This window comes from Mus pahari, chromosome 18 (genome assembly GCF_900095145.1).
Source record: "Mus pahari chromosome 18, PAHARI_EIJ_v1.1, whole genome shotgun sequence".
Lineage (NCBI taxonomy): Eukaryota > Metazoa > Chordata > Mammalia > Rodentia > Muridae > Mus > Mus pahari.
This window is the reverse complement of record NC_034607.1, coordinates 15,788,688-15,800,081: the sequence shown is the minus strand read 5'-3', so window position 1 is coordinate 15,800,081 and position 11,394 is coordinate 15,788,688.

Genomic DNA, 11,394 nt, shown 5'->3' with positions numbered 1-11,394 from the left:
GGCAAGCTCTCCTTTTGCAGGGAAGGTGTACAGAGGTCTGGCTTTCAGACCTGCCTCTTAGCTGAAGATGTAGGCCCAAAAGCGGCCTGTCCCAGAAGATGAGTTGCCTCTGTAGTCTGCTCACTCACCTGCACAGACTAGTCTCTGAGGGACCCGGGACCCAAAATGGCTCCTTCACCTGCTTTGGTGGACAGAGCCCTCCCAAGCGGTCACCTCTCCTCTGGCAGGGAAGGTGCCCGGATGTCTGGAGTCCTAAACGGGGTCTGTCCCAGAAGCTGTGTGGCAGAACTGCCTGTCCTAGAAGTTGTGTTGCTTCTGCAGTCTGGACTCTCCCAGGCACAGACTGCTTCCTGAGCGACCCCTGGCACAAGATGGCTCCCTCCCATGCTCAGGCCAACATTTGTTTTCTTAATAGCTCTATTTATATATTTTTCAAATTAGTTGCATCCATGTTACATGCACACATACTCTAAACAAGAGTTTAATCAGATAGATAGATAGATGGATGGATGGATAGATACTCATGCACATATATTTCTAGTTATAAGCCTTTTGTTATAAGTTTAAAGCCAAATTTTGTTGCAGATTATATAGATTCTTTAACCACGCCAAATGATCATACAAATCAATCCTGATATAAAGACTGTTTATATAATGGTCTTAGATTTCTTGAAAGCACAGTGCAAAGAAATCAGAGATAAAAGATTTCTGAGGGTGAAGAAGTAGATGTTGTGACAGGAAGGAGAGAATTGCTTTCTTTACACTGCTTCCTGCTGTCTTCCCTGATGACTTCCCTGGGGACCCAAGGAAAATTGGAAAAGCTGGCTGTTTCACTCACTGTCCAGGGTCTGTGGGACCATCCAGGGGTAGGAACATGCAGGCCTAGCTGAAACAGTCTGTGAGGCTGGACCACCTGTGTCTCGCTGCTTTGAAGCTGTCTAGTATGCAGATTTTTGAGGAAACAACTGGACCTGGCAGGATGCTGGGACAGGAGAGTGTGTGTGTGTGTGTGTGTGTGTGTGTGTGTGTGTGTGTGTGTGTTAGCATCTCAGCATCTTGGAGAGTAAAACTTGTCAGGGCTGCTTTAATTTATTGGTGTTTGGTCATTTTGCTCTGAAAACACACAAACTTTTAAAAATAACACTGTAGGGATATTTTAATATTAATACATGCATGAAATGTGTGGTGTACACAAATCAGTTAATGTTGATTCTCTAAGGTTGATGCTCTGAGCACATGAAGAACATCTGCCAAACTATTTTTTAAAGATCTATTTCTTTATTTTCTGTACATAGTACACTATAGCTGTCTTCAGACATACCAGAAGAGGGCATTGGATCTCATTACAGATGGTTGTGAGTCACCATATGGTTTCTGGGAATAGAATTGGGACCTCTGGAAGAGTAGTCAGCGCTCTTAACAAGTGAGCCATCTCTCCAGCCTCATCTTTTTTTTTTTTTTCCTTCGAGACAGGGTTTCTCTGTGTAGCCCTGGCTGTCCTGGAACTAACTTTGTAGACCAGGCTTGCCTCGAACTCAGAAATCTGCCTGCCTCTGCCTCCCGAGTGCTGGGACTAAAGGTGTGCACCACCACACCCGGCCAGCCTCATCTTTTTAAGTCTTTTTAATCTTTAATTGGCTTTTATCTGAAGTCAATCTTTTAAAAATCAATTTGCACTGCATAGTCAAATTTTACTAGGGGGTTGCATATAACCCACCCATGCCATATGGGAGGATGGCATGTAATAATAAGTTATGAGAACCAGGTAGCCAAAAAGATTCATTGGCTACTGCTGAGACATGTATGTCTCCTCAACTTACCCATCTTTTAGTCATAAGATTAGGAGTAAACATTTTGAGCCTTGTTACTTATATACTTATCATAATTACCATAACCAGGAATGGATTTGCAGCATTCAAATTATCACCTCTCTTTCAGCCAGTCTCCCATTGTTTCCACAGAGGAGGACCAGCACTTGTGTTGTCTTCTTTGCTGTCCTTCTAGTCTCTTCCTTTGTACCTTCCGTCAGCAGCCAAGATTTTCAGGAGGTCTCCCATGGTGAAATCTAGTTTTTATTAAGTTTGAAGGAGTACATAACTTCTCATTTCCCCAACACAGCACATTTCATGACCTCCATTCTGAGGTTAACACATCATATAAGTGTATAGGTTGATCTGATTTAGCATTCCTTTCTAAAATCCCATGCTTTTCAGCAACTGTGCTGCCTGTCTCACCAACATTTAAAAGAGTTAGCGTTAATAAAGTATCATGTAATCTATCTCTCGGAAATCTCATATCCCTCTTCTGTTTTATGAGCATCTCCTTTAAAGTGCAGTTACAACTTTCCACAATTGCTTGACCTATAGGATTGTATGGTATACCTATATGTTTTATGTTATAATATGTAAAAATTATTTCATTTTACTGAATACATATGCTTGAGAATTATCAGTTTTAATTTGTAAAGGTATGCCAATAATGTCCATCACACCTTTTAAATGTGTAATTACAGAATCAGCCTTTTCAGAACTCAAAGTAAAAAAGCCCTTTGGAAACCTGAAGAGGTATCTATTATATGATATATATACTTTAATTTTCCAAACTCTGCAAAATGAAAGACATCCATTTGCAAAATTTTACTTCTTTGATTATCTTTAGGGTTACTTCTAGCATGTAATGGAGCTTGATTATCCAAAGTACAAGTAGAACAATTTTTTTTTTTATAATCTCCTTGGCTTGTTGCCAGGATATAGAAAATTTTTTCTTTAAGCTTCTACAATTTACACATGTCTTTTATAAAAATTTGAAGCTTCTAATACATTTCCTATTAATTATTGATGCTAATGGGCCTGGTAAACCCACAAGAGACCAAATGTGGGTTGTATAAATATGTAGTTGTATAAATAACAAATTAATTCTGAATCATATGGAATAAGTTCAGCAGTTTCTATATGTAAAACAAATCTTTCGGCATATTGAAAGTCAGTAGAGTCAGTAACTATATTAAGGGATTCTGGAAAAATCTAATAGAACCGTGAGAACAGCATATAGTTCTGATATTTGAACTGAACATGTGGGCTTTGAATAACTTTACTTATATTTCCTGACTTATAGCCTGTCATTCCAAATTTATTGGCATCTGTATAAAAGGTAGGAGCATTAGAAATTGGTGTTTTTCTTACTATATGAGGAAGAATCCACCTCATTCTTTTTATAAATTGAAGTTGTTCGCTTTGGGGATAATATTTGTTAATTTCTCCCCCCCAAAATTACTAAGAGCTCTTTGCCAATCTTCATTAATTACCCATGATGAGGTAATTTCAGCGTTTGTATAAGGCGCTGTAATCTCTGCTTTGTCTGTTCTTGCTAAATGATGAAGTTTAACCCTTCCTTTCACAATTAAATCAGAATGTTTCTCTATATAGATTTAAGTTTTTGTTACTCTGTTCATGTTCCAAAAAAAATCCATTCTAAGATATTACCTTCGCTGCATAGGAATTCCTGTGGGAGAATGAGTAAAAAATAAATCTCTAAAGCACAGTCGAGCTTGGAATCCGAGCAATCCGCACATGCATCCTGTAATCTCCTTTCTACAGAGCCAGTTGTCTCTGGTAGATAACTTTCTTGGACTATTTAAATCCAAATTCCCTTGTAAAGTTTGAATAAATGACTTAATTCTTGAGTAGTTAATCCAATGATGGGACAGAGTCAGTAACTCCCAGAAATTTTTGGAAAATCACTGAAGAATTTGTAACTGATCTCTTCTGATCTGTACTATCTGTGGCTGAATTTCCTGTGGGCCTTTATTATCTGCTAGATAGTTGATAGAAAGTCCTCTTTGTATTTTCTTTTTCAGGAGCAATTTGTAATCCCCCACAAGGCTTTTTTTTTCTTTACTTCAACAAACTTTTTTTTTTCTGTTATCTGTATTGAAATCAACCAGCCAGGCAGTGGTGGTGCATGCCTTTAATCCCAGCACTTGGGAGGCAGTTTCTGAGTTCAAGGGCAGCCTGGTCTACAGAGTGAGTTCCAAGACAGCCAGAGCTATACAGAGAAACCCTGTCTCAAAAAACTAAAACAACAACAACAACAACAACAAATCAACCAGCAAGATATCATCCAGATAATGATAAATTATAGATTGATAAAAGTGTTTGCAAATCATTTCTAATGGTTTTTGTACAAAATAATGGCACAAGGAAGGCCTGTTTAACATTCCTTGTGGCAAAACTTTCCATTGATATCTTTTTGCAGGCTGTTTATTGTTAAATGTGAGAATTATGAAAACAAATTTTTCTCTATCCTGTTCATGCATGGCTATAGTAAGAACATAATCTTTTAATTCAATCACCATAATAAGTCATGCCTTAGGTAACAAAGAAGATAAGAGGACTCCAAGTTGTAGAGAACCCATATGCTGAATTGCCTTATTTATAGTTCTTAAATCAGTCACCATCTTCCATTTTCCAGAATTCTTTTTAATGACAAATACAGGAGAATTCCAAGGGAAGGACTCTGCTATACGTTGCAATTCTAGCTGCCCTTGAATCAGCTCTTCTAGGGCCTGTAATTTTTCTAGTTAAGGGCCATTGATCTACCTAAACAGAGTTGTTAGTTAACCACTTTAATTGTAGAGCAGTTGATACTTTATTAGCAATGCCCCACTCTCTGATATAAATTTGAAGAGCCAACACTGCTGTGACCTGCTTATGAACAACTTGCATGATCTGCAATTGTTTTTGGCAACATTTTTCAATACCTTCATCAAAAACATCTCCTATGTCATGAATTGTCCCTGAAGTTGAAGTTAATCTGTTTTTCCCACTGTTGTAATAGATCTATCTATTCCAAGTAAGTTTATGGCTATATACATATGACTTTAATCTAACTGAACTTCTGGTCATATACATTTAGCTCATTTTAGACTTTGTTTTACCTGAGACAATATCCCAATCCCTAGAAACTGTATAGATACCTTTCAATGCAGCCAAGTTTGATTCCAAGAATCTTGTGGAATTATTGTTACATCTGCCTCTGTATCCACTAGGCTTTCCATCTCAATTCCATCTGGTTTTAATTCCAACTTTGGTGTCTGATCATTTATAGAAGTTTGTCAAAATAATTGTTCCCTGATACCTTTAAAATCTCTTGTTCTGTCCATTGGAGATGCTCCATCCCTGTTGAGTGGGTTCTCTGTAAGTTTAGAGCAGTGCTTTCTGTCCTATCAGGCACTAATTTTTCTGGTTGCTGTCTGGAATATTCTCTTCTTGACTGATAGAGAATGAATAGCTCATGTTGTTTTGTGGGGGCCCAAGGAAGGCCTCCCAGGCCATATCCCAATAGTAAGGATTTGCCTCATATATCTTTGAATGATCTACACTCATAAGCTCTATGTCTGTTCTTTCTACATCTGTTACATATCCCAAGAAGCTTTCTCTCTAAATTATTATTAGAAAAACTACTATCCTTAGGAACTATTTATCTACAGTCCTTTTGGAAATGGTCTTGTATTACACAGTCAAATCACTGGACATTTTGATCTCTATTGCAATTGCCCATCCAATCATAGCAATATTATTAGCATTAGATCTATAATCTGCAGTAGTTTTAATCCATTCATAAATAGGTGCTGATCTTGTTTTTAAAGGTCTAATAGCCTCTTTGCACTCAACTTTAGCATTCTCAAAAGTTAAAGATTCAATTAATACCTCTCTTGCATCTGGATCTGATATTGCTCTATTTACATAAAAGTTAACCTTGGTTAAAAAAAACAAAATCAGTAAAAGATTGATCTGAGCCCTGAATTATCATGGTAATGATTGGATTACCTTGGATTATCTTGGTAAATGATTCGGCTCATCGTCTCTGTTGTTCAACCTTGTCCCAAACATTTAAAGCTACTCTACAACATAGCTCTACAGTGGCATTAATTAATCAGAATCTGCATTTGTAACTCAGCATACTGAGCTTTACCTAACAACTGATTCTTGACAGTATCAATACATCTAGTCCTATCACATGGCTCCAAAGCTGAAGCTGACTCTCTACAAAGTCAGCCACTGTAGCTGAGGGCCAGTTTCCAATATAGCTATCACTACATCTTCCCAATCCTTTGGAATTATACAATTGTGTGTGGCCCATTTATTTAATACCTATTTCACACAGGTTGAGTGCATTCCATATGCTGCCATTGCCTCTTTAAATCTCTTTAGGTCTAGCATCTCTGGGTTGCCATCTAAATTCCCCATAACTCTGTGAGCTTTTCTCATCTGGGGGTAACTGCCTTACAGTATCTGTGAGAGCTATTATGGATTTTCTAATAGGTGTGGATTGCCATCCCGTAATCTCATCACATGGTGGTCCTGTAGACTTTAGACTGAATTCCTCTGACCTGGCTGGAGAAAATTCTTATTCTGATTTAAAAGATCTCATTTCTGTTCTACAACTTGTAATTTAACATCCCACCTCTCAATTTTCTTTTTATCTAAGTCTGCATCCTGTGAATTTGAGGGAGAACAAGGTTTTCTTCTTCTTCCTCCTCCTCCTCTTCCCCTCTTCCTCCTCCTCCTCCTCCTCCTCCTCCTCCTCCTCCTCCTCTTCTTCTTCTTCTTCTTCTTCTTCTTCTTCTTCTTCTTCTTCTTCTTCTTCTTCTTCTCCTTCACCAGATATATTGTAAGTAGCCCTAAGATGATAACTAAAACAGAACTATATGGGGAGTCCAGCTGCCCTCTGCTCTAATGCTTTTCTTTTCTTTAATACAGAAAATATTTTCTTTTTTTTTCTTTAAATCTTTCTAACTCCTTCCTTTGGAGAATTCATTTTATTATACTGAAGCTTGATATTTTTTCTTTGTATAACTGTCTAGATTCAGTTTCTTCTTTTAGTATCTATGCTCCTTTATAAGACATTTTTACTTATTTCTCTTCTATTGTTTCCAAACTTACTTGCTCTTATTCTTTACTGTTTTCAGACTTGTAATCAATTTCTGTACTGAAACTTTCCTAAACTCTGTCCTCTGAGGCCTGCCCACTTTGAGCATACATTACTGACTCTGAGGTCTGGGATTTTAGCTTCTCTCTCTTTGACCAATGTCTTTGCTCCATGTTCCTGTGCCTGTGTTCTCTTGTCCAGGTCTCATGTCTGGAACTCATGTCTGGGTGTTCTCATAGCTGGGGTGATGTCTGCCCTTTGCCTGGATGCCCTATGCTGAGCACCAGATATTATGGGAGCTTTCAGGGGAATCCTGCTTGGGGCTCAATAATAAAGACACAGAGACATCGGTATAGTAAAAGGCTGATAGGCACTTTGCTAGAGCTGTCCCTCAGCTACCCATCTAGACTGCACCAGACTTTCCTGCCCTGCTCCTGTTCTGCTTCTGTCCCTCTGCCCAGCTCTAGCCATCAGCTCTTTATCCAATAAAATGCGCGCTCCTCTCTCATACAGAAAAACATTATTAGCATAGTGAGAGCTTCCACAGCTTACTCACTTTGAACCAATCAGCAACAGGACATCATTCCCAGCCCATCTCTTAGTGTTGCATTTTGGCCAGATTGAGGACTACGTGACCTCGCCCAAAGCAGCTTGCTTTTAACATAATCTCAGAGAATTCTCTTTTGGATCAGGTGAGGAAATATCCTGCCATCACAGCAATTAACAATTGAGAATACAGGGGCAGGCCTTCATAGTCAGTTGATACAATATGTATGGGGGCAGGTTACCTCAACACATATGTAAAGACAATCTAAATAAACTTGCCAAATAGTAGGGAAGAAAGACTTCTCATTGCCCATCTCTTGACACCCAACAAAGCTTCCAATACCAAAACTGAGTTACATCAAATGTTTTGTTGGCCAAATGGGCCCAGCAGGAATGTACAAACAGCACAAGCTGTTGTCAAGACTATGGGCTGCTCTCCACAAACTGACAGCATGGCCTGATTGCCAAAGACAACACATACCCAACTCGTTTAACATGGAGCTGTGGAACTGGTGTCTACATATAGCTCCTATCCCTATTTCTGTGGTACAAGAAGCTTGTCTGCATGCTATTGAAGGATAAGTGTGAACACCAAGCCAGTCACAAACCCTTTACCTATAATGGTGTCCCTTTTGCAAGACATGCTAAGGCAATAGTGATGCAATTGTTGTGGGAACAACCAACCAATAACTGATGTGACTTAGGGCTCATTCCACAAGATAGAACCCATTCCCTCCACTGCTTGGGTGACTGAGAACCTGAGACTACACAGCTCAGGGACCTAAAGTAAAACCAAATAATACTGGTCTAAAAAAAAAAAAATAAGTGATAAAATGACTCCTCGTGACATTCTTCTGTACTCATACATCAGTGCCTTGCTCAGACATCATCAGGATAGCTTCCTTCTGCAGCAGATGGAAGCAAATACAGAGTCCTGCAGCCAGGTATTGTGCAACAAGGGAAGCCTTGGAGCACAGAGCTCTAAATGGGATGTCTTCATCAAATCCTTCATGTCAGAGCTCAGGGAACTCCATGGAAGAGGGGGCAGAATGAGTGTAAGAGGCAGAGGGGACAGAGGACACGAAGAAAACAAGGCCCCCAAATCAACAATGGCAAAGCTCATATGATCACACAGAGAGTAAAGAAGCGTGCACAGGTATAAGACTCTGGTGAGCAGTAACTTACCGGAGGACACCACCCACCCCTACCCCAAGTGAACAGCGCAGAGCCAGGAATCGATGCAAAAGCAAGAGGAATTTTATTGTTCCAGCATGCTGGAGTCCTTTCACCATCCCTGGTCCTCAGCTAGAATCTGCTGGCAATCATGAGGTGGCGGGTAGAGGTTGGAGTTGGGTAACAGAGTGGCTGGGTGGAGTAACAGGTGGACAGCCTGGTCAATCAATTGTGCCCCTGTGTCTGAGGGGGCATTCTTTCTAGCTTCCTGCATTACAAATAAAACAGTCTCAAAGAAATAAATCGGCCCCTTAGAAATGGGGGTAGGGAGGTTTGGGCCTTCCAGTTGTACAAGTCGGCCAAAGAGAAGGGCCACTATTGCATAGCCTGATTGCCCTTACCTAGAGGCCCATATGCCTTCAGCACGAGAGCCACCGTGGTATCAGGGGAAATGGCTCTCAGACTTTGTGTCCCCATGGTAGGACTGGGAAGTTGAGGGTCTCCTCCTGATCCTCCCTCCAGTAAAGGAGGGTACAATGGCCCTGGTCCCATATGGGCTGAGGATCCTGGGACCAGTGCTGGTGCTGGCAGGGCCATGGGGGCCAGGGTAGTGGGATATGGATGAGGAGAGTCTTGGAGCAACAGGTCCGCTGTTGAAGGGTCTTGCAGAATCGACTTCTCAGGTCCAGATTCCTCCTCCTGCACTTCCTTCTTCCCGATGGCCAGAACCTGTGAAGTGGGTCTTGGGGAAAGAAAGGCTTTTATTTATGAGGGAGAGGGGGTTTTCCACTAGATTCTTCCAGGTAACTGTATAGGGCACTTGGTCTGGGTGCCCGAGGGATCCTGGACTAAAGACTCTCTCCTCTCCTGCTTTGATCACCTGCATTTCGAAGGTCCCTACAGGTGGCCACCCTACTCTGAAAGTTCTCCTCTTTTCCTAACTTCCCTCCAGTGGTTAACAAGGATGTTTAACGGGGTAGATTCAGTCTGTCCACTGTCCAAAGATGTCATCAGTCCAAGTCCGTTAACATAGAACGAGATCACCAACACCAACAGACACAGAGAAAGACAATCAACACACAGTTCTCCCCTTTCACAGGCCCAGTTACAGACAGTTTGCCCCTTCCACGGACGCAGAACAGAGTTGCTCGGCCGGCTCCAGCCACACCAAAACGAACCAGGTGCCCCTGCCGGTACAGCAGGAGCCAGATAAACCAGGTTATATATAGCAAGACTCAGCTCCTGCCATTACTGTCTTGCTGTTTCCAAAAGGAGTGGAGTCCTCTTGATCCCCTCCAGGGGCCTGAACTGTCCTTCAGATTCCCCAGGGTGGCAACATTAAGGCATGTCTGCTCGCCACCAGATACCACAGGCTTTCCAAGCGCCCCACCACCACCACCACCACCACTGCCATGCTTACAAGCAAATCATAATTTCAAACAGACTTACAGATTCAGACTTTGACAAACAGCAAGACAAACAAGAACCTAGGTACCTGCTCAAGACCTCCGATTCACCACTCTGGTGTGTCCCCACAGGGGGGTTGGATTCCCAGTCAATGTACCAAATGTAAGACTCTGGTGAGCCTTAACTTACCAGAGACCCCCGAGTGAACAATGTGGAGCCGGGAATAGATCCTAAAGCAAGAGGAATTGTATTGTTCCAGCATGCTGGGGTTGCCATTCACACGAAGGAGAGAGAGAGAGAGAGAATAACTCTGCTCAGCCCATTTGGTGAGTTTTTATACAGTTTTCAGAGCATCAGCCATTAGGCACAATGTGATTGGCAGAACAGTGTGACTTTTAAATTGATTGGTCTCTAGGGAATGAGGTGGCAAGGACTTCCTTTGTCTGTAGGTGGCCAATGGTCGGTCTGCCCTGCGGAATGTGTCTATGTGCTCTGGGCCTCCCTCACTGGCAGGTGGCAGATGGTTGTCCCCCCACACCCCATACCCATACCCCACACCCACACCCCAGTGGTCTGAGGAATGTAAATAGCCTTTCTCCCTTCTGGAGGGGAGGAGCGCCTAAGTGCTCCATGACCTTTCTCTCCCAGGAGGGGAGGGGTCTGGTGGAATTTTCCAAAGGTCCTGAACTGACCTCTTCACAGGGCCTGCGTGTGTCTGCACAGGTCCTTTGTGCTTGTATTAGGGCTTCTGGTTTAGTGATGACATGGGAGCTCCGAGTGTGTGAGCAAGTGGATCTTAGGCCTTCTTTTGGGTTCTTTTTCTTCTGTTGGTTTGTCTTGGCCAACTTCTATGTGGTAGTTTTTGTGTCATCTTCTATTTTATTTTGTTATAATTTTTAAATGAATGGTTTAATTAATAGTTCATGAAACCCTAGCCAGTAGGGTAAAGGTTAATAATAGAACTGTTCTGTATACCTGCTAAGAGAGGAAAAATTACTTTCTCCAGTAGAGTGACATCGGGCATATCAATCACTCCAGGGCAGACCTCATGTTCAGGAGAAGTTGACCGATATGTAACACACTCCATAGTCCTTTGCGTGTGCTTTTATTTGGTTACAGTTTGATCATGGTTTGTTGTTGTTGTTGTTGTTGCTGCTGTTGCTGGTTGGTTGGTTTCTTTTTGTTATTTCTTTTTAGGTGGTGTTTTATTCTGTCTTCTTGATCTTAGGGGATTTTTATTGTTGCATGTGGCTTTTGCTTGTGTTTTAAGAAAGAAGTTGCCAGGTGGTGGTGGGAGGCACTTGGGGGGGCAGAGGCAGGCGGATTTCTGAGTTCGAG